The 25,525-nt window shown below is 33.2% G+C and overlaps 1 protein-coding gene across 5 annotated transcripts in view; it reads left to right on the top strand.

The window, feature by feature from the left end:
• EPHA7 (EPH receptor A7) overlaps nt 1-25,525 on the top strand; it is a 189,906-nt gene that overhangs the window by 9,531 nt on the left and 154,850 nt on the right. The window lies entirely within an intron of this gene.

Genomic DNA, 25,525 nt, shown 5'->3' with positions numbered 1-25,525 from the left:
TGTGGAATTGAAGAAAGGAGACTGGTAGGTGGGCCTCAGGCTGGGAAGACTGAAGTGATGTTGTTGATTAGGATTTACTGAGATATGATTCCCTCTGTTTTTAAACACTTGTTGTCTGGGTCTGTGAATAGCAGTAAATGGAAAGTTGACAGGCAAGGCATAAACAAATTTACAATCTTTCATAAATTCTAAAACTTTGATATAAAATCATCAAATTTCACTTAATAAATCTCTGTGGTTACTTCTGCCAAAGCTTTAATTCTTTTCTGAACTAAATAATAAAATGACCACATTTTTGTGGAAGTGGGCCAAAATAAAGTTTTAGCTATTTCAATCATCAACTGGATGTTTTTTGTTTGTTTTGAAGCAGTAACAGCCTGTGAATTAGAAAAGCTTTTTCTTTGTTTCATAAAACTGAATTTTCTCTTAATGGCATTGTGTGGTGAGATATTTAAAACTATGTTATATGAATATTCAAAACTGATAATTTTTTTTCTGTTTGTAGATACCTTGAAAAATGTCTAATAATAAACTTAAATTACTTATGTCTCTTTTAGCTTATAAAACATAATATATTCTAAAAATTCACTTTTGTACATCTCTTGTCCTCCTAAGTCAGCAGCATAATTTTAATATTTGCAATTCCTAATTAAATTAGAGAGGACTCCCACTAACAATAATTGTTATCACTCAGTTTTCTTGATAACTTACTGTGTGCAGACACTTGCCTGTACATTTTACATATACACATTTATTTAACAAGGTAGGTATCACTATCATTTCTGTTTTGCACAGTAGAAAATTGGGACTATCAAGGGTAGCTTACTTGCAGTTACTTCAGTATTATTTTTCTTAGCTTAAATTCAAACTCAGGGCATTCTGACTGCAGAGCCCAGACATTTAGCAACAGCATAACCCTAATTTTCATCACAAAACAAGGAGAATCCTAGCAAATATTCTGTTCAATCGTGATCGTAAAGGTCACATTGGCAGTGTTGGGGCATATATATTTTATATAGATCATATATTTTATATAGATATAAAATATATATATTATATTTATATATATATTTTATATAGATCATACTATTTCCCCATTAAATTCTCATTCTAGTAGAATATTTTAAAAAGAAATAATAATTAAAAAAATATATTTAGGTCTGCACTGTCCGGTTCTGTAACCAGCAGCCACATTTACTTCTTTAGGTTTTAAAGAGTGGCTCTTCTAGATTGAGATGTGCTGTAAGTATAGCTTACACTCTGGATTTTGAAGGCATACTATAAACAAAGAGTGTAACATACATTGTTAGTAACCTTTTATATTTCCAACATGTTGAAATAATCCTATTTTAGGTACATTGGGTTAAATAGAAAATAATATTAAAATTAATTCCAACTGTTTCTTTTTATTCTTTTTTAATGTGGCTAATAGAAATTTAAAAATTGCATTCGTGGCTCACATAATATTTTTGTTGGTTATACATTTTAGATGGAATTTCTGGGCAAGTATATTTTTCTGTCCTGTTTGAGGAGTTACGGACCTCACTCAGTTCTGTGGTCACCAAGCACGTAAAGTGCCTGAGTCCCTGTATTCAGTTTTCACCGTAACTGACATTGTGAAGTGACGTCTGAGTGAAACAAATAGCGATGCTGGAGGTTGAGGTCCCATAGGCCAGTTTAGCAGCCTTCTTTATACCCCCCAAGGGATCAAACCTGTCTCTTCGTGTCTTCTTCCCTCATCCCACATTAGCAGTATTGTTAATTGAGTATAAAATCCTGCAAGTTCCATGTAAGTGGAAATCAAAATGTGATGAAGATTTATCACTATTAGTAAGCAGAATGCTGTTCCTCTGGGTAAGTATAGAAATATTCTTAGTGAACTAATCAAGTCAATGAAAGGCAATTTTCTTAACTGACTAGACCTTAACAACAGTTACCTGAAAGCGACAGTGAATTCAGCAGTACCTATTACAAAGAATTTTTAAGAACATTATTACATGGTAGCTGTCAAAGCAGCCGGTTTCAACATTGTGCAGATTCTGATGGACATGAAGGTAGAATTTAAAAGTTTTGCACAATTAAAAATGGGAAAAAATAACAAAAAAAGAAGAAATACATATAGAAGTGCCCAGTTAAATTTATCTCAGAAAAGACTAAAAATAACATTAAAGGGTCTGCTCTTCTGATATTTTTAAAGAAGATTACTTTTTTTTTTTGTTTCATTTTGTGAAATTTAACTCAAATGATTTCCACATTTATTTGGTAAGGAAAAGCAAACAAGGAATTGTTTGAATTCTACACTTGTAAGTTTAGAAATGTAATCAGAAAAGCTGTCTTCAACCACAGTACTGTGAAAAAAAATCCCAATTTTTTCCAAATGAGCAAGAATTATTAAATGCCATATTATTAAAATCACTCACATTCATTTATTTTAGTTTCAAGAATTATAACATTTGAATGTGAAAATTATTGTCACTGAAAACTACTGAAATGTTTTAAAATCGAGTGACATTACTCCACTATTATCTTCATTGATTCTGCATTGGAATAGGTGGAATTAGGTATTAATAAGTCCATAAAAAGAAGGACAAATAAAGGAAGCGGGCTGCATTCCTATCGTTTAACTTAAAGCGTATGTGTGTTTTGCCATAAGTCAAGTAAAGTGTGTATGACATAACTTTCTTAATTTTTAGCTGTGGTGTTGTTGACAAACAAATTTAATACCTTATACTTAACTGTGGAACTATGTTCGTTTGCAAAAACACTTCCCTCCTTGGCATAATTCTATTGCATTGCTGCAAGAGTCCTTGCCTCTGGAATCCATCCAGGCCTGCCTTTATAGTATTCTTCCTGTTTCCTTTCAATGATCCTGTTAAGAGTTTGAAAACAAATTCCAGTCCCATATTGAGGAAAACTAATGTGTTTCAGCAAGGATGCTGGTGAATCCATAGCCAAATGAGAGTGGTTAGTCACTTAAAGGCAGGTTGATCTGAGCACTTTCTGGAGTGGCAGCCCATTGGAGGTTCGGTAGACGATAATGATAACAGGAAATATGACTAATTATGAAAACTGACTACAGTTTTGATCAGTTGATGTAAGAGCTTTTATTCATGACTGAAAAATAAACCCCTCAATTTTGAAAACCAAATGTTTCTTACTTCTGCTAATATATGAAGAACTTGTATCCAATTCTTAAATAAAATATTTTTAAGACATCTCTTTACAGTTTTTAAAAAATATTTAATTCCACATAGCATACTTTATTGTCAGAAGTCTTTTTTAATCTAACTTTATAAATTATGTAACATTTTCAATGTAAACTAGCCAATATATTTTGTTATATACAAAGTACAGCCATTTTAAAATTTGAGAGATTATATTTACATATTCAGATATTCTGGGAAAACTCATAACATTGTATACCAGAACAAATTTTGAATTTTTGTAACGTCTGTATAGTTTTATTCAATTTATAAAGTAGATCAACATTTATCAAAATGTGGAGTTAGATACTGTAACATGGATTTAAAATTAGAGCATTTGCAGTTGACATTGAATGATAAGTTCAGTTTTTCATTTAAACCCTACCACATCATCGGGAAGGAGAAAGTATTATTTTTTATCTCTGTCATCATATAAAGAAACTGAAGCTCAGAGATATTAATATAAGTAATGGAATTGGATGAGAATTCAAAAATCCTTATTACCAATTTAAGTCTTTTCCCTCCACTCTTTGAAGACTTCAACCAGTAGATTTTAGTTACTGAAGAATTGGTGAAACTTTGTTTTAAGTAGGATGTTCAGTTTGCTTGAGATAATTGTTCTACTTATTAACATTGCCTCTTTTTTATATCAAAGTATTCTTTCTGATTTGGATGATAAAATATTTGGTTACCCTAATTATAAAACATTAAAAGATATAATATCATTCACATGCACATATACCAAAACACTGAAGTATGATTTGCTTGCACTATTTATGTTTTATGTTTTCTGAAAGCAAAGATTTAAAATTTTCCTTTTTGATCATTTATTTTAAAGTGGAATTAAATAATCACAGGTTCATAATTTCTATAATGCACTTCCCTAATACTTGTTTCTTTGTATTTTTATTAAGTTAACAGATCAACTATTAGTTTAATAACATATATTTCATGCAAATATGACATGCATAATTTGATAAATTAAAACATCCTTTCATTTTTATAGTATTAACAATATTTAAAATCTGTTTCTTGATTAAATTTTTTTAAAGTCATTTATTTACACAGACATGTAACATGTAATTTTTACCATGAAATTTCCATAATAAAATGAGTCACTAAAACATACAGTACTGAAAATTAAAGAGGTGTAACTGTAAGATGCAATACTGGGTAAGCACTCAGACACTGCAGTCACAGAGTTTTAAGATCCTGGTTCCAGATGCGTAAAGTAGGACAAACTCTCTAAACCTTTATTTTCTCAAGTATAAAATGGGGCTAATAAAAATAGTACTTCCCTGATAGAGTTCTTGCCAGAATTGAATGAAATAATTCAGGTAAAGAGCCTCTGAATACTATCTGATACATAGTAAATAATGCTTGTTGTTATCCTATTTTTTTGTGTGTGTGTGTTTTTTTTGGCCAGGGCTGGGTTTGAACCCGCCACCTATGGCATATGGGACCAGCGCCCTACTCCTTGAGCCACAGGCGCTGCCCTGTTACCCTATTTTTAATAACGAAACAATGATTTGCTAAGTAAAGAAATCTCATGGTAATGAATGAATGAACATATATTTCATAGGCTGCAAATAGTTAAACATGCTTTAAGCCAGTAATCCCACCTCTGATAATTTACCTATAAAGGCATGTCAATAAAAGAACGAACTTTGTACGTAACCTTTATTCTCCTCAGCAGTGTCTATAATTCGGATTTTTGGAAATGACCTGAATGTCGAAAGTTGAGGTGCATCACCTTGACTGAACTTCATCCATATTGTGTCATTATGCTATTTAGGAATTTTGAATTTTTATTAATAATTTGGAGGGAAAAATAAAATTTTGTATACATCAATGTTTAGCATTCTACAGAATATACAGAGGAAAAAAATAGACAGGAGCATAATTATAAAAATGAACGTGTCATTGTAGTAAGATTGTGGGCGATCTTTTGCTTTCCATATTTTTAAAATATCTTGAACATGAGCTTTTATTTTTCTATGATATAAGTTACAAGTAACCTGATAATTCATGCAAAGACAACTTGAGTTATACTTTAAAATAGGGGGTTTAAAATTAGGGTACTGTCAGTATAAGATGCAGAACTCAAAAAATACAGCAGTAGTAAACAGGTATAGTTTAAATGATATGAAAGGGAAGAGAGTTAAGGCATGCAATAAAAACAGCTCAATTGTGTTTTTTAGTTATTAGTACATAACAAGTACTAAGTACTTCATGTGTATTAACTAATTTAATCTTAAATTGTTAGTAACTCATTTAATCCAATGGGTCCTATTATTACCTGTTTTAAAAGAGAAACATACAATTAGAGTATTAATAAGATACTTCAATAAGCTATAATACATTACATATATACATGTATATGATGTATATAAACATTTTCTATGTAAGAAAACCATGGTATAGTGAGAATAGGCTGAGCACTAATAGTCCCAGAGACAGGCTGACTGCTGTTTATTCATATTTGTCTGGCTTTTGAGTCCTTGTCTCTAATAACCCCTTGGACACATTTTTGTACAGGATCATTTGATCCTTTGCAGAATCTTTTATAAAAATAAACTTTTAAAGAATATCTTAAAAGGTAATACAAATCTGAACATTTTGTTCATTTATAATAATTAAACAATATTTTTCTCTTCCTTTCTAAACAAATATTTCACTGCCTTGGCCATTCTACTTCCTTTGCCAGGTCTTTCTTCAGAATCTAATTTATAACACACAACATAGTACGGCTTTATAATTCAGAAAGCTTCACGCTTCTATTACTTACGAAAATTCCTTTCATTTTGGGCTGACGTTTAAATGCCTTCCTCTTGAACCCTGATCTTTTCTAATTTTCAGTCCTATATTTATCACAGTTGAAGTCCCTGCTCCCTTGGCCTGGTGCTGGTCTTTTTCTCTGCCTAAGCAAGGCCTTAGATATTTCTGTGATACCTCATTTTTTAACAATTGGCCTTAAACAAACAGAAAAACAAATTAACCCATTTTGCCTCTAACAATTACCTATTGTACCTTAATACTACACATCATTAAAGAAGTTTCCCTAAGTTCTTTTCCAAATTCTGATGGTAATTACTGTTTTTCTGGTTCTTAACATATCTTGCTTTTATGGGCGCCCTGCTGTTGAAGTTTTGCCTTTCCTTACACTTAAAAATTGAATACCACTTACACCCTGTTAGATGAACTTTCCTTTATTTATTTGTTTGTCTTTTTGTTTATTTATTTAAAGGCAGACTTTTTCTGAGTGCCCAGGTGGGAGGGCCTGGCAACTCACAGGTGCAGTCACCAGCCTTGAGCTTCTGAGCTTAAGCAATCATCCTAGACTCAGCTTCCTAAATACACTGCAGTCAGGCATTTTTTGATTATTTTTTGCCCTTTTCCTATGGGAATCATCACATGGCATTTTATTTTATTCATTATTCATATAATATTTTACTCTTACAACTTTTAAATTTAGTAACAACCAAACCTTAACATTTTTTTAACTACCCATGATAGTATCTAGCATAGTTCTTGACATTCCATTAGTCTTTCAATAAATACTTACCAAATTTCTGAAAGATTTACTTATAAACAACCCACTAATAAGGCAAATGTTACGCCTCCAGATCGCATTTCATGAATATTTGAATTTGTATCACTATTTAATTTCTTGTTTTGTATAGCTAGTCTCTGTGTAGCCTTAAACTTTGTGAGTATGAAAACCCTTAATTATAATTCATTTCCCGCATAGCATACCTAGGATGATATACTAATAATTAGCAAAGTGAACAGGGCTCTAGAGCTGAGGAGTTTACTTCTGTGAAAGTCGCTCTTTGGATGTACTCTTTGTCACATTCTCATTCTGTGTCTGTGGGTGTGCGTTTCTCCTCAGTCGCTCCCTCTTCAGGAGAAGAGAAAGGCCTTGCCTCCTCTTTACCCTTCCCTCTGTCTTGAGAAACAGAGATCCAAGAGCCTGATGACGTTTTCTCAATTAGGAAAGTATTCAAGTGTGTTTATGTTTATCTTATATGGGTTTCATATGGGTTATGAAATGATCATCCTTTTGCTTCCAAATTATACTTAGTGAATATTACCTTGAATTTCAAAACAACAAATAATACAAAGAGCAAAACCTGAAAATGAATCCCTAAGCTAGTACTAAATGAGAAATTACGTAGATTTTGTATTATATCACAATGTATTTTACCTGTTTGAGTTATAAGTATATATATATATATATATATATATATTACCTTTACAGTTTTTTTACATTCTTTTAAAAAGGATTCATGTTCAGAATCCTATAATACTCAGCCTAAGACATTTTAAAATATGTAATCTACATAGACCTGGAGCAAAGGTCATCCCTGAGACCCCATCCCACAGTTTCTTTTCTCAGGAATGACTATTGTTATCAGGCTTTGGGGTATTTAGCAGAGATACTTGTTCATAATTTCTTTAAAAGTATGGAGAAATAGCATTGTGACACTTAATATTAGAATCATCGTGTCACAGTTTTCTATGAGAACATTTTAGGCTTTGTTTAAACTCATACTTGTTTTTATTCATCTTTAGTCATCTTTGTATGTACCCACAGTTCATTGAACATGGGACTTACTCAGTAAATAAAGGATAGAAGAACTACAAGTAACAAGAACCCCTGTTTATTTCCCTAATATTTGGAAATAAAACAATATTTAAAGAAGAAAGAACTAATGAAAGAGAGGAGAAAGTATGGAAAGGAGAAAGGAAATATGAAATTGATTGTCTGATCTAGTTTTCTATGATTTACAAGCTTAGTGTGTGAGTTCAGAGTATTCTAATTAACCTAGCATTGGCAAATATATGGTCACTTTTTAATAATTCTTGTGGAAATTTAAATTGGCATCAATTTCTGGCAGGCAATACACATGTGTAATACAAATCAATGATGCCTTAACATTTCTCATTTCATTTGATTTTTCTATATAATTTCTGAGATAGTTATCACTATAAAATATTGTATTCATGATGATATTATAACTAGTTATTATGTACAAATGAATTAATATTTTTATGTGGGAAATGTAACACAGCTATATATTTGATATTTCATTCTATGTGCTTAAAAATAAGAACTGTGAATCACAATTTCTGAAATCAAATTTCAGAAAACTCTTTTATTTCAATTTTCTCCATATGATATATCACTTTTATCTAACCCCAGCCCCTGCAAAATATCTCAACATTATTTAGTTTTATGGGTGCATGTATGTCTTCTTTAGGATATCCATGGAAGGTTATACATGAAAAATAGATGCATATATCATTTGAGTTTGTATTTTTTAATCTGGTGAAAAAACAATTCACCTGTGAAAACTTTCTAAAAAGTTATGGAATCCATGAGTATATGTTACAGTATTGATGGTCAATGACAGCATTTCTTGGGAACCCAGAATGATACATATATCAGTTGAAATAAATGTACATTATTTCCATCTGAGTCTGGTTCTGTAAAGAAGTATGGGAGGTTTATTGTGTAGTTTCCTTTGATTAGTCTAGTACCTAGGAATGAAATAGTACCAGCAAACCTAAGGAGAAAAGCATTCTGGGGTTTAGTAGCTTGAAAGTTTTAAAATGATTATATTTTTATGGTGTGGATTTTGAATTTTTAAGTTTGGTTCATTCTTTACTGTTGATGAATATATTTATCTCTTGCTTTCAATGAATTAGAAAATCAGGTGGCTTTGAAAGGACACATACTGTGTTTTATGTTTTGTTTCATGTCACCCAATTAACGCCTAATTTAGCCCCTCCCCTGTGGTGGTGTTGGCCTCAGTCAAGCTCTGATGCCATTAGCACCAAATTACAGCTTTTATAGGAAAACCTAGAACTGAAGAAAGGAACACTGGGATGCTTTACTTAATAAAGTATATACTATCAGTCAGATATAAGGTTAACTACATATCAGATATTTATCATTATTAAAGTTAAATGGTCAACAATCTATAACCTACTCTACTTTTTAATATTATTCTTTCTAAAAGAGAGTTGGGGTAGGAGAGGGATTAGGGTAGCAGTGGTTAGGTGTGGAGGTGTGGAACATCTAAAGAATATGTTTATATGAGGAATCACTAGATAAAATAAAAAGTGTATTGTGAGAAAAATAAATGGAAGATTGGTAAGTTCACCATACCATTCTGTAAGAATTTTCCAGTGATTTGTATGTTAAACACATTTATTTCAATAGTAGTTTACTGCTATTAGCTGAATTTGTTTCCATGTAAACAATGATACCAAATGGCATTAACTTACCTAATCACATTAACTAATGATATTAAACTAAAATACGAGTTAAGAAACAAGCCTAATGGATTTTTAAAATGTTTCATTATATCTTCAGCATTTAATGACGTGAAATAACACTACATAATGTTTCTAGTTTAGTTGACATTTTCTGTAAAGTAGTTTTATCCTCGAAATTTGCGATAATGATATGCCCCTTACCCACTCCAATGGAATCTACCTACTCTTAATAGCACAAATGTTCTGTGGACATTCTTGTACTGCTTGAAGGTATAATCTCTGACAACATGATGAGAATCATAAATTCTTGGAATTTGAGTGTACCTTAAAGATCATCAAAGATAAATTAGAGGGGATTTGGACGGAGCTTTCTTAAAAAATAAACAGGACACCAAAGTTCTCCTTTATGGTTCCAACAGTTCATTAATGACAGAACCAAAAGTAAAATCATAACTTAGTCTTTCCAATTTCCTTCCTACTTCAACATTGTGCACATATACACATACATGTATACTACACACACATATATACAAACAATCACATACAGACATACATATGTGTGCACATTTACACACACGCTATGTATACACATTCACACATACACTCCACCCCTGCCAAGAAGAAAAAATATTAGTCACCATAAAGGAAAAAAAAAAGGAAAATTTATTTTCTCTTCTTGACCAATTTTTAAATTTCTAAATTGCTATGTACTAACCACTTAATTTATAGGTGCTAAAATAATTAAGATTTTCTTTGTGACAATCTAGACAACAATTAAAACTCTGATAGAATATTCCTGAATTACTTAATTTTAAAAAGCTTTTTTTTAAAAAAAGAACATAAAGCTACCTTAGTAACAGCTTTAAATTTTGCTTCATAAAACAAAAAGTGAATAAATAAATTTGTTTGTCTTTCTTTTCAGGTAGGTGTTTAGTTTTTCTAAAGCCTATGGAATACAAAGACTATGTCTAGGAAATGAGGAGCAAGTCAATTTCACTTTTTTTCTATACTCTAAATTTCTGTAGTATTTAGTACAGAAGAAAGTAAATTTTAGCATTTAGCATGTTTTGAATATTGTGACTATTACACGTAGCTATGTTTTAAAATGAGAACACTGAGCACCTCTTAATTATCAGAAACCTAGGATTTGGGGGAAGCAGACGCTCTGCGGTTTCACCATGTGTTTTCTGACTAGGTCTCTGAGAAATCTTCAGACTTCTGCCTCACAGTGCTTGAAAGGGAAGAGAGGCAATCAGCCTTCTGCAAAATCTGTTTCTCAAAACTGACTTTTAAAATTAACACATGTTAAGCTTGCATTCAGGCTGGGAGCTGGAAATGGGAAGTTGTGTAGCTCTGGGTTAAGTCATGCCTGTATTTTAGTTTGCAAGAAAGCCCTGACATGAGCTTTTTGAGTTCACTGTGTAGTCCCTGCTTGTCACTGTGTCTGCTGTTGATTCTGCACAAACACTACGTCCGAGAGAACTGTGACTTTCAGGGCCACACGTAATAGTTTGATCATTTCCCTCCTTTGTAAATTTTTTCAGGAAGACCACGTTGCTACTCACTTCAAATGCAAGCGTCTCTTTCGCTGATTTTCAGTATTGTTACTAGGCCATCACTGTGTACCTCCTCGTTTCTAATATGCCTCATCCTTCATTCTGATAAAGTGGAGGTTCTTTTTCAATCTCTGCTCTTTCTGGTTTCTTTTTTTCCCTTCTGTCTTATTTTCTTATAGTGTTAAAGACTCTGACATTACCTTTTAATTTGCCTTTCAGAAAATTCTACACTATTTCTTGACTTAAACTTTTTAGAATATACCTTTCCATCTATTAAATGGATTAAAATCGTGAAAGAACATCTTTCTTTTTCTTCTTTTTTGTTGAAATATAAATATACCCCCATATAGATGGCAACATCTTACCCTTTTCCCGCCTTTACATGGCAATCATTTTACATGTTATAATTCAGTATTATGGACACTAATAGTCAATGATACTTATCACACTTCTTATCATTGCAAAGTTTCCCTCTAATGGTGGCATAGATCTCTGTTTTGAAGTGCAATCCATTGCTTTATATTTCAGGTATCATTCTTAATTAGATATAACAAGAAGTCTAGCTTTTACCTCTGGAAATTATTGATAATGTTCATTATTAACAAAAACTTATAGATTCAACCTAGAAAAGCATCTAATACTACATAATGGAAAGGTTAAATGGTAAAATTCACTGTAAAAATTATATATCATAATACTGTATGGCAAATCTCTCATTTCTAAATAATTTTTATAGAACTAACAAAATAAACCACACTTTGACCAATGCTGAAAGTTATAGTCCTACTGTGACTATATAATTTCAGAATTGCCCCTGTTAGTCCCTTAAAGGAACTCAGTGAAGATGGATGTAAGAGTCAGGTAAAATTCTTAATCTTTATTTATTCCAAAAGCTGTAACACTTCTATTATGGTATGTTTAAATCTTAACAAGAGAAATAGAGACCAACAACAAATGAGACTATAAAAACATCATAATATAAACAATTTTTGCTGCCGAGGCAGATGAAGGTGAGTGGGTAAGAGGCAACAAGGTTAGAATTCTGACACAACTTCTGATCTCTAGGTTTTAAGGATTTTCTGTCACATACTCTGCTGCTGACACAACAAGCTACATGTTAGCTCTGTAAAAGAGCATAAATATTCAGGAGCTTATGAATACAGCTTATTTAAGCTTATCTGATGCTAACTGAGACAAGGTTGACTTTTAGAAAAATAAAACACTGATGTATAGCAGAGTTCACATTAAATGCAAAATGTTATTGCAGCCACTCTCATTCTGTTTTCTTTCCTTTTTTGTTTTTTAACTAGTTTCTAATGTATAATAAGCTGAAAAAATAAACAAAAAAATCCCCCACAAGTCTGCTTTTGCATGTAAGGTAATCTACAATTACCAAATAATATACATTTTATTCCTATAAACCTAAAGGGCATGCTTATTTATTATTCATTAATGTGAGTAGGTAACTGACTGTCACTTGTATTCAAGGTAGAATCTGATAGAATATTGACATTGATTGATGGGTGAACTCACGACAGTATGCATAGGCAGAGTGCTTAGGTCAGTTGAACTTATAAACCGTCCTGGACCCAACTTTGGGGATGAGGTATCTTCTTGCTGTTTCTTTATTCTTAACAAAGAATACATAGTATCAAGAAATGATTTGGTTCTTAAGATTTTTAGCATGATAGTTATCAAAGAAGAGTAACAATTGATTTGACTTTTTAGAAAAAGCAGGTTTCTAGCTCATACCTTGGAGGAAGAATTTTGATTTTGTTCACTGCGTGTATAGAAAGATAATTCTAAAGAAAAATTGCTAGTTTCTTTGTATCTACATGTCTAAGATTATTGGAATTTTTCCTGAGGAAATACTGTTGGTTTAAGAGTCATTGATGCACAGTCTATATGTTTTAAAAATAAAAGGGAACTATATTCTTGTATTCCTCCTTGAATGATTGTCAATAGGGTATTTTTAATGGACTTTTCCACTTCAATAAGTGTACTTATTTTAAGTGTAATTGTAAGTGATATATCTAGAACAAAGTGTTTTAATGTAGAAATTTTAGCTGGTAATTATTCTCAACTATAACTTGTTAAATTTTTCAGCTTTAATGAAAATAATGAAACTAAAATGTAATATGCAGGGTTTCTCAAAGTTTTTAACATAGGATTAATAATAGTTTTTATTTCGAAGTATAGCAAAATTATTATATTTTCTCTGTTGTCTAACAAAAATGTTAATCTGAATTAGAATGAGTATATCCTTATCTTCATTCCTAGTGAATTATTTTATTTTTAATTCCCCCCTTTATACTGGGGATTAGTATATTTATGTGAACACGTATTTATTGGCTAATTGTGCAATTTCAGATATGAAAATATATTAAATTATATTTTGTGTGGAATAAATACTTTTGGCAGTTATGCAGTATAGTATTTTAGAGGCTGCTGAGTTATAAATACATACTTACTGAATGTAGTCACTTTTCCTAAAGTGTGTAAATCTATTTGTAAGAACTTTTCATCATTTTAGCATTTTTGTTTTTGAACATTGGAATATGAGTTTATGTAATTTTTTTCAAATTATTCAACTATCAATAACAAATCTCCAACATACTAAAATACCTCACAGCCAGGATCTTAAAGCAGCATGTAGTTTATTTCATTGTTATAACATCTCTGTTAGGTATTAAATATTTTTATGTGCTTTTTAGTCAGGGTAGGCTATATATCCCAGGCTATTCCACTAGCAGAAAGCAGAGTTCTGAAAATCATATAGAATTTTTTCAGGTGCATAGATTTTAAAATATGGTTATGAATTACTGCTTATACAACAACCTAGAATGACTGGAAAGCACATTTTTCCTGCCTATTGAACATTTCTGTGTAATAGATATTTATATACACATATTAGTTAGTCATCAAAATGGTGTGATATTTTTATTTTCCACTTAGAGATATGCTATGAGATTATCTAAGGGTTAATTTTGACAGATAAATGACATGTCACTTTCATTAAAACGACACTGGGAAACTGAGATAAATAGTTCAGCATCTTCTGTGCTGACATGATGTTTGCCTGTCTGATTGCATCCTTTCCAGTAGACAGCCGAGATGCAATTATAAAAAAAGACATATGTGCCAAGGTTTAGCTAGCCAAAAAGGGCAAGCTCTTGTGTTTAAAAGGTACAGAAGCCAATCGATGAAAATGTCTGGACCTGTTAGCACCAATAAAGCTGAAAGCCACTGGGAAGCTCAGAGAGAATCTTTTGTTGTGGAGATAGAAAGAGACCCAAACTATGACACTTTCGGGGAGCAGGGTCAGCAAGGAAGACCATCCATCTTCTGCAGTGGCAGCTTTCTGTCAGATTCTAGCCCTGCTCAGTGGAGAAACCAAGCCTCCTCTATTGACACCACCCGATTCTCAGCCAAGTGTAAATGAAGCTAATACTCACTGACCTTATGCATAGCAAATGAAGCCCTGTGTGTCATTTGAGAAATAACGTTACCTGACACTTCAGAAAGTGAGTGATGGACAGAGGGTGTGTGTGTGTGTGTGTGTGTGTGTTGATTAAATAAGCGAAGATATATCCTTTTACCACTCCATTATTTTTAGTTGATTTTCACAATAACCAGACATTTACCATTCTGACACAGATTTAATTTAGTATTATTTTTCATTTACATGTCATGACATTTTACATGCAGAGCTTGGCTGTGTGCAGAACAAGCTCTTGTTTGGCTTCCTTCTGTCTCTGAATGCAGTACCTGGTCACAGAGAGAAGATTCAGTTTGTGTTAGTAAAAGCCGTACATTTCAAAGACAATTCTGCATTACAAGTTTACATTCAAAACATAACATAGCAGAATGTATTTCTTCAGGAATATAAAAAATGCATTGGTCTCATTAGAGAATAAGACAAAAGGCTGAGTTTTGTTTAACATACTCGAAGCAGTGTACAAAGCTCTTTTTCTTCTAGTTAGTGTGATTGTTACAATTTAATAGTCTTTCGTAGGCTCTAAATCACAGTTTTCGTATTTTGTTACTGAAGATTACATTTTAAATTGAATACTGTGCATTTCATTCTGAAGAACTTTCCATAGTACTTTTAAAAAATTCTCACAAAAATAAGGGTTAAAAGATGCTGAATATAATTATCCATTATAGCAACAATATTAAGTAACTGTTGTATTATGTAAGTAAAATATTACCATTAACAAAAATGGCTATGATACATGTAAAATAATAGTTGTATGAAAAGTGTGGAGTTTTAGGATTTGAGGAAAAGATGAGCTAAATCACAGTGTTGGACTTTCAAAGAGTTTCTTGTAAGGTGATTATCTGACATGGTAGATTTCATGAGAATCACCAGGACCAATCGCATCTAATTGACATCAGTCATGTTTGGACTGAAAATAAACAGTTGTAAAATGTTTGGAATCTGCGTATTGATTTTTGTTCATCTCATCAGTCTCGTTTATTTGTACTTATTAAAGGAGGGAACATGTTTTTTGTTCTACCGAACTTAAAAAGACAGCATCTGATCAAGATACTCTCTTCTCCATTCTTTTTGGACCAGTAACTAAAATCAGACGAGCTTGTATACAAAGTTTCCTCCTGGCAGTGTTCCTGCACCTAATCATGTAAAGATGCTAAACATGTGTTTAGTCCGTTCTTGTTAATTTTTCCCACATTTGTCTGAATCAATGAATTCTTTCAAGTGAAATGGTGTTCAGATACCAAAGAGGACTCATCTGTGCTGATAGTCACTGAGTTCTACGACCTCTCTCATCAGTTGTTGAACCTCTGCAGGATTTAACTATGGATGTATAAAAGGCATGTGCTGGCGTGGGAGCTTTGTTTATGAATTACAGATAGTGAGTGAAGTCAAGGAAGCAAAGTATTTTTGAAGCAGTGCCCTGACAAAAGATAGTAAGTTTCGTTGTGAGTGGTGGTGATGGTGGTTGTGGTGGTGACTACATGGAGCTAATTTTCAGATCTTTGGAATTGAAATAGTTTCTCCAAAAAGTCTTTGAGCTAAATCCAGTGGACACAAGCACAAATTATATACATATACATTGATGGGTATATGTGTATTATATATGTATGTGTGTGTGTGTATATATATATATATATATATATATATTTGCTGTCACCATTAAGTCCAGCTCTCAGTCCTGCTATCATGGCGATAATTTTGTATAAATCATCTATGTAATCTCCTCAAAAATTTAAGAAAAAATTGTCCAGAGTACAGATAAAAGTTTTTGTGCATTTTATACAGTAATTTGTCATGGATTTTCTTGATTTTTTTTTCTTTTCTTTTCTTTTATTTATTTATTTTTTTTATTGTTGGGGATTCATTGAGGGTACAATAAGCCAGGTTACACTGATTGTAATTGTTAGGTAAAGTCCCTCTTGCAGTCATGTCTTGCCCCCATAAAGTGTGATCTCATTCAAAGAGTTTCCACAAAAGAAGGGAAAAAGGAAGAATTAGTTAAAAGGCAAGTGGATTTTGCTTCATGGAATCACTGGTTAATGGATTTAGCCAGGTGTTTGGATTTAAATTGAAAAGGCCAATTGTCGTTTATGATCTGCAGAAGTCATATTAGATTAGCAACACTGCGGTTTATAAACCAAAGTGGCATTTCATGCTGCTGTTTAAGTAAGGTTCAGGCCTTTTGCCCCAGGAGCTTAGAGTTTAGTCCAGTTCAGTCAGTCCTGCTCACCCAGTGTAGGCTTTTTTATTAAGACTATTAATATACATATGTTAATCAATGTACTATGGTGTTGTAAAGGCATCTGGTGGCTTTTTGTAATTATTTATTCCATGTTGACTTATTTGAATCAGGGATGTCTCAGAGGACCCCTGAGTTTATTCTTAGAGGTCATGTTGGGATGGAAACTTCTAGGACTGGGGAGATACTGAGTACCATTCATGTACTAAAATAGCAGTCATCGATTGAGCTCCATTACTCAAGATTATGCAGGTACTAGATTCACATGCAATTGTGATTTATACCAGACTTCAGGAGCCAGACAAGGCCTGATGTAATTGGGATTCTGAGTTACCAGTCAGACAGCAACGGTAGTGAGGGGTATGGTTTGAGAAAGATTCCAATTATTAAAGATTCCTCTAGGAGAGGTCTTAAAATGACTTTCAAAGATCTTTAAATTTATTCAGACTATAGTACCTATATAGTACCTATATTCAGAGGTGATAGCAATTAATGCTATATATTATTATTAAGTGAAATGAGATATATTTTTAACTAGTATTAGTTTCATGGTGCTATATAAATTCAGAGATTGCTATAATTATTTTAATAAATAAGTTTATGTAATTGTTATACCATTATTCCCAGTAGTTTCTATTTCCATTTATTTTCTCCCCAATGAAAAGCATTTTAAGTAAATTAATTCTTTATTTTAGCTTTTATGCTTTTATTTTTAAACCCTTGCCTAGGAAATATATAATATCAAAGTGCACATAATGAGTATTTTTTTAAGTAATAGATGGTGATTTATTGTGTAATTGTTAGGTTTGAAATGCTTATGTTTCTAAATAAGAAAGAAATTATTTTTCATTTTAAGGCAAAAATAAAAGGTCAACCTATTTTAGGAATTTTCTGTGCTATACTAAAGTGTACTAAATGTTATTTTGTATCTTTAAGAAATAATTTATTGAAAGTAAGGTGAATGGATATTATTTAGTTTTAAATGTGTTTTGTTTATATTTCCTATTTAAAAATTATATCCACAAAGTGTGACATGTTGTTTTTAGTGTCATTGATCAGAGAATCACCCAGTAAATAGTGACATCTCTAACTGAGCCATGGAAGTTGCTGTTCTTTCTTTTCTGTCAATCTGTAGGGAAAAATAAACCAGTAGTTGTAATTCCTGGCCTGACATTTCCCATCTTTTTCCTATTGTGGCAGACAGGCAGAAGCACACAGGACCACTAAAAGATAACCGTCCCTTTCAGGGCAAGGTTGATTTTACTTCTGATTCTTACTGTGCCGCAGGGGTCAAGGATATCTGGAGAAGCTTGACCTATGTTTGCTGTCAGGAAAGTGGGTGACTTTTACTGTCTGCACCTGAGGGTCTGGAGTTCTGTGCAGATTGGAGTTTACTGTGCCTTGCTTTGCCAGCAGGGCCTTGGCGTTCTTCGACAGTTGTAAAAGAATCCTGAGATGGAAGGAATTGGGTGTAGAAATTGCTTTCTTCTGCGGAGCATGTGACTATGGTGTATAATTTTACAAATTTAGATTGTACCATATGATTATTTTTTAAATTTAGATTATGCCATTTTATATTTAAGGAAATTGAGTCTAACGCTGTCTGATGTGCTCCCAAGTATTAACACTATAATGAGTCAAAATCCAACCACAAATCAGATCTTGGATTTTTCATTTTAGGTTTTCTGTCCCCTACACCATGACGAGTTTAACTTTTATTCTCATTTTAATTGGCTGGAAGGTAAATTAGGATAAGAGGTAAGAAAAGTGCAGTGTTTTATTCTGCTGCCTTTATTTTATTTTATTTTATTTGTAGTTTTTGGTGGGGGCTGGGTTTGAACCCACCACCTGTGGCATGTGGGGCCAGCGCCCTACTCCATTGAGCCCCAGGCGCTGCCCTGCTGCCTTTTTTTAAATCCAGTTATAATTAGCTCACCAACTTCCCCTTCCTCTGTTCCCTGCCTCTTTCCTCCTTTTCGTCATTTATTAATATTCATACAGACAACACTGATAGTTCATAAACATATGGATATGTTCAGAACTGTATAGATAATTTTGTCAGTTCAAGGGTTCTTTAGTAAGTCTGTTGTTATGTGTCTCTTTTCCTTTGTATTGAGGAAATAGTTCTATGAGATTTGCCTTGTTCTGGCGACTTTGCTTGAGCCCTCCTCCATCGTTTTCTACCGAGGCATAAACATTTACATGAGAAGAGGTCATGTCCATGGACAAGAACAACTTGTTACTGATGATGCCCTGGACTTATGTTTCACCATTTGAATATTGGGGAGTATTTGTCAGTTTTCTTTTCCTCTCTAGGCGTCTGTTTTGCTTTATTTCTTAGACCTAGGCTGTGGAATCATATTAGAAGTTTCTCCGGCGTACAGGACACTGAACTTCCCATTCATACTTTAATACCTGTAATGACTTTTCTTGCTCTCAAGGTAGAGATGCCTATTTCAGAATCTCTATGAACTGCTTGAAAGCTAACGTCTGGTGGAAAATTCTCAAGGGATTGTTCTTATTAGAGCATACTCCTAACAAGCCTATGAGTACACGTACTATTAGGCTAGATTTAAATACTTGTTGACAATTTAAATTATTACCAAAATTTAATGCATTTTAATGAGGTAAAATGATGAAACTGACAGGAATATAATATGTAAGGGGATTAGGAATTCTTCAGTGCTGCATGAAGAGCAGAAGATCAAATACAACAAGAATACTGGCATTAACAAGAATTCAGTGCTAAAAAGGCTGTTGGGGGGAAATGTTTGGAATATAAAACCAATTCAATTTAGTTCAACAAATATTTCTTGAGTGCTTTTTGTTTACAGATTAACTGTGATAAATTTGTTGGGGAGAAATAAACTTGCATGAGTTCATAGATTGCCAAAAACACTTAAAATGAATAATGTTAAGCTAGCAATGCATTTTTAACTCCATTTAAGAAATTAAATTCTACCTTCTAATTTTTTTTTCCTTTTAAAATGTCAAACCAACAAAAAAATAGAAAGAATAGTATAGTGAATATCTTAATGGTTTTTAGTCCCTCCACTGGTTAAAATTTTGCCACATTTATGTCCTCATGTGTGTGTGTGTCTACAAACATTTTTGACCTGATAAACCATTTGAAAGTAAGTTACAGACATTGTGATAGTTAACTCCTAAAGACCCTAGCATATTTCCTCAAAATAAAGATATTCTCTTGTATAGAGATCATTCTTTCATATTTTAAATCCAAAAAATTTAATATTTCCTGAAAAGTTTATCTTAATATATAGTACAGATCCTGGTTTCCCACCTGCCTTAAACTGTCCTTATAAGGATCTTATATTTATGTTTTGTTGTTATATTTCTTTTCTTCTCATTTAGAACTTTTCCTTACCTTTTTTCTTTCACTTCAGTGGATTTTTTAAAAAAGGATTCAGACTAGTTGCCTCTTAGAGTAGGCAACATTCTAGACTTGCCTGTTTAGTTCTGCTTATAATTAGATTCAAGTTAATTTATTTTGGTAAGGATACAACATATTTGATGTGGTTGACTTTTTAATTTTTTTTTATTTTTATTAAATCATACTGTGTGCATTGATGCATTTATAGGGTTCAGTGTACTGCTTTGATATACAATGTGAAATGCTTACATTGCACTGATTAACACATCCATTGCAATTATACTCTTTTCTTACTAACTTTGAAATGTACCATTGCATCACACACATTAGGTGAGGTCCCCCACAAACCCTCCCTCCTCCTGCCTGCCCCCTCCCCTCCCCTCTCTCTCCTCTTCCCTTCTACTTTCTGACTTTTCATTGTATATCATCACACCACTTTGCCCGCTTCTTTGTGATGCTAAATTTAATGATTGGTTATAAGTTTATGTATGCCAGGTCCCTCTATTACGCATTTACCATTTTCGAGGACACTTGGAGACACTGTAATTTTACAATTCCCTCACAATCTTTTATCCAGTGTTTTATTATCCATGGATGATTTTTAAGTGGAATCATTTGTTACACTGCTAGTTGTGAACTATCAATTTTCTGTTTCTTTCTTGCTTCTATATTTAGTAGTCTGTTTTATTCTGCATGAGGAGTTCTTCCTTTCTCCAGTCTCAAGTTTTGGTTGTTGTCATAGATTCTAATAAAAGAGGATTTAACAACAAAAAAAGAAAAACCTCATCTCTTTGATTTCTACTTGAAGAATGAAATGGAGTATTAATTTACTTTTAGGTCAGTACATAACTTCTAGGATTGAAATTATAGCTTATTTATTGTAACCCTCCTTCTATTGTAACTTTATTCCTCAGAAGAGGTGTTCACTGAATCTTGATTTTTATGCATCCTTTGTAATGAGTGTTTCATTCTCAGGAGACATTGAGACATCTTTCGGAATGACAGAATAACTATTAAAGTAAGTAAATAATGGTTAAGAATATTTCTTCTAGAATAGAGGTAGACAGAGGTGCTAGTCCAGAACATACCACCTCATTAGCTGTATGAACGGCGAGTAACTTAATCTCGCAAGACTTTTGTCTCCTGCTTTCAAAGTGGGAAATATTAACAATATCTGTTTCAGGATTTCAGAACAAATGACCTAATATACACAAAGCACTAGCATGTGGGAAGAGGACAGTAAATATTCATAAAAATAAGATGATGTTTATAGAGCATTTAACACACTCTCTCACACAGGGTAAATCAATAAATGTTAGCTATTACTGTTTTTCTAAGAATTTCATTCTGTGTTTGCGTTTTGGTGAATGTGGTTGGAAATCCAGAAGTCTTACTGATTCTCCCTCCATAAAATCTATCTGGTCAACTTCTCTACCCCTGGCTGCCCCCGTTTTAGCTTAAGGATTTGTCCTCTCTATTTTACAGAATATCTGTAACTTCCTAATTTTCTTATTTGTACTTGATCTTGCATCCCTCCAATGTTTTTCCTACTCACTTTCCAAGTCATTTTCTAAATGCAAATTAAATTATGTTATGGTGTTTCTATGTGATAAAAATAAAGCATTTCCTCACATAATTTCAAAGATCTTCCTTGATGTCTAATTCAAAATCCTTTTAAACTTACCTGTATTTATCATTTTTATTCATCACCCAATGATATTGAGCAATTTGAACTTCCCTGTGATTTCTTTTTTTTTTTTTTTTTGTTGTTGCAGTTTGGCCAGGGCTGGGTTTGAATCCGCCACCCTCGGCATGTGGGGCCAGCGCCCTGCTCACTGAGCCACAGACGCCGCCCATGTGATTTCATATATTATAATTTTCTGCCTGGATTATTGTCTTTTTTCTGGAGGATTTTTCTAACCTCATAACCCTCCACCCTTCTCACCGTTCGCTTCCCAACACATCCACAATCATGCTGGCCAGACAGGTTTTAAATATGCATCAGCTGTACTGTAATGTTCCTCATTAGATTATAGGTGAGTGAAGCAAAGTGACCATTCCCTGTGTCCTTCACTTTTAGAGCCCTTCTTGGCGTACCTACCTGCTCAGTCAGTAAATGAGGAATGACAAAGCATATAAATGAAGTTGCTTAGTTAACTTCTATAAGGCAGGGAGGTATATTCTTATCTAAACCACAGCTAAGTGCCAATAGGAAATTTCCATAAAGATAATTCTAATAATAACAAGGATTCTCTTTCAAGGTAAGAAAACGTCCTTTAAAGAAAATATAAACTTAAATGTCCAAGAATAGGGGATTAAGATAATCATGAGCAGATATAGTAAGATGTCATTGAGACTATTAAACTGTTATCATTAAATTGTATTTGTTTATGTGGAAAGATGTTCACAATATTAGGCTAAGTAGGAAAGAAATGAAGAGCCACAGGCGCCACCCTTTTGAACCCGCCACCCTCTGTATATGGGGCTGGCGCCCTACTCACTGAGCCACAAACCCCATATACCGAGGGTGGTGGGTTCAAACCCAGCCCCGGCTAAACTGCAACCAAAAAATAGCCGGGTGTTGTGGCGTGCGCCTGTAGTCCCAGCTGCTCGGGAGGCTGAGGCAGGAAAATCACGGAAGCCCAAGAGCTGGAGGTTGCTGTGAGTCCTGTGACATCATGGCACTCTACTGAAGGCGGTAAAAAGTGAGACTCTGTCTCTACAAAAAAAAAAGAAAGAAAGAAAAGAAATGAAGAAAATAATGCTATACCTTGTTTTTAGGAAATGTCTTGAAAAATACATGATATTGATATTGTTAATGTGCATCATCTGAGCTTGGTAGACTACTTGGACTCCCTCTCATGTTTTCTGCACATTGCTGTGTATAAAGTGTATTATCTGTAGACACACATACGCGCATCTATCTAGATAATGTATTTATGGACAATTTTACAAAGAAAAAAAGGGCCATGGCATTAGAACATGACAAGACTAACCCACCCATGTCTTTTTTTCCTCTCTTATTAACATATGGGGTAAAAGTACTTGTTTTGGTGGTTGTTAACAAATATAAGATACTATTATAGTTTATATAAATATAGGGTTCCTTATTTTCTAGAATAATTTTGTGTAAGTTAAAAATACAATCTGGACCTGTTTAATAAGTGCTGTATCATCAATGTACAGGGAACTGGGTTTTGTGGGGTTTAAAGTATGAAGCATTTAATTTTCATGATTCTTTTCTGACTGCTAGAAGATAGAGTGAGAAATGGATTACGTCAATGCATTCTAATGTCTAAAATATATTGCATCTCTGTCTGTGCAAACACGTGTATGCAAATGCACGTACACTTTACTCTTCCATGTTACCGATTTTTGAGCTTCAGTTGTTAGGAATAAGCCATTAACGTTTGCAATCAATTGTCACATTCCTTGTGACAGTGAATATTATTTATAAGATAAGCAACATGAGTTCTAATACATTAATTCTCCAAAGGTAATTGCCTTTATATGTCTGTATAGAAGAAATTGTTATTTGATTGTATATTAATTCCAAAGAGGAAACCAAATATATTGTTCACACCTTCACTAAAAGAAAGTGAATATACTGTTAAAAGCACCTTCACTGGCAGGTTGGATATTGCCAGATCCTGTAGATTGCGTATATTTATATTTGTAGTTCAACTAATTTTTGATTGTCTGATATCACATATCCACAATCTCTAGGCTTATTAGTTCCGTCAAAAATGTAGTTTAAATTTCCCTGCCATGCAGTAGGTGTGCTTTAAGGAATTAATACTAATGTTCATACTAGACTCAGAAAATATTTTAGAGAGACAAAATCATGCCTGAGTCACTCAACAGTGTCTAATTTGAAGACATTTTTAAGGTGGTAGGTACATGGCTGACCCTTCTTAGACTCGAATAATTTTTTGTGGAACATCCTTCTCTATTCACATACTCGGGAGATAGATATTATTTTAGAATCTCAATCTTAGAAGCAAGACCGGGAAACTTGGGATTGGTAGACTAGATGGAAAAGGCTGCCTTTTCCCGTCAGAGTAGCTGTTCCCAGCATTAGACGTCTATCCGGAAACTTCTGCGCCCACTGGTAATGTCTTCTCAAATTTATCTCCCCACTCGACTGAAAAACACAAAGCAGAAAGACAAAACAAAACTGTCCTGAGCACCTATTCTGGGCACCTTTCAGGCATACTTTATATTTTCATCAATGTATGCATGTTTAAATAGCAAATAACAAGCCAGAAAATGGGAATTGTATGTGAATTCTAATTTTAAGTGAGGAAATGGGGAAAAAAAATAAGGCCTTCCAGGAGAGAGAGTATGTACCCGGGGGCTTACCAGACACACCGGGGGTTGTATGACAACAATTCTACTGAGAAAACTAGGAAAACAGATTAATTGAACTAGATTTTGGAGAGTTTTCTGTGCTTTGCTAGGTACTCTGTACTATTTTTTGTAGTTATGAAGAAAACTTCTAACATTTTTAAGGAAGGGATAATAATAAAGGTTGTGCTGAAGTGATAACTTTAAAGAGAGTTAAGACTGGATTAGATGTGGGAGACTGAGGGCAACAAAACCTTCTAGAAAACCTCTTGGCAAAGACTCTGAACTAACACCCTGTTACTGAAAATGGAGGTAAATGGTGTGTTAGGGAAAAATTACGGAAGTAGAACCTAGTGCTTAGAAAAACCATAAGATACTAAGGGTTTTATGTATGACGTTAGTGTTTCGAATTTATCTTTTACTGTCCTTTTTAAGCCCACTTTACTTTAGCCAAATTAACTCAGTCAGTAGCTATGATATTTTTGATTATGCTTGTTTCCCGCTCCTGACACCCTCTTCCCCTCCTGAACCTTCACTCCTTTATCTTGTCTCCACGTGAACATCCACAGACTGTGTGTCTTTTGAAATGCAGGTGTTACTCCTCCAGGAAACCCTCTCTGCTCTGATTGTCATGGTTAAAACCAATCTCTCCTACAAGTTCTACCATATTTTGTTTCTATATTTTTGTGACAAATAAGATATTAACTAAGATACTCCATTTTCGTGGTGAAGAACAGGGGCTTAAGAATCCAATTGTTACTCTACTACTTACCAGTTGTGACCTTGGGCATGGTAATTAATCTCGTATAACCTCAATTTCCTCATCTTAAATTAAGGAATTGTGATAGAATCTGTGCATTCTGAGTGATATGCAATATCATTACTAACATTAAATTAAATAATACATTTACATCACTGAGTAGTATCCTTGGAACAAAAGAAGTACTAGGTAAATATTAATTTAATTTTTAGGATGTGTGCAAAAAGGTATTTGAACAAGATTTA

This window comes from Nycticebus coucang, chromosome 5, assembly GCF_027406575.1.
Source record: "Nycticebus coucang isolate mNycCou1 chromosome 5, mNycCou1.pri, whole genome shotgun sequence".
Classification (NCBI taxonomy): Eukaryota; Metazoa; Chordata; class Mammalia; order Primates; family Lorisidae; genus Nycticebus; species Nycticebus coucang.
Note: the sequence above shows the minus strand (reverse complement) of the source record. Positions and strands in the feature narration are given on the sequence as shown.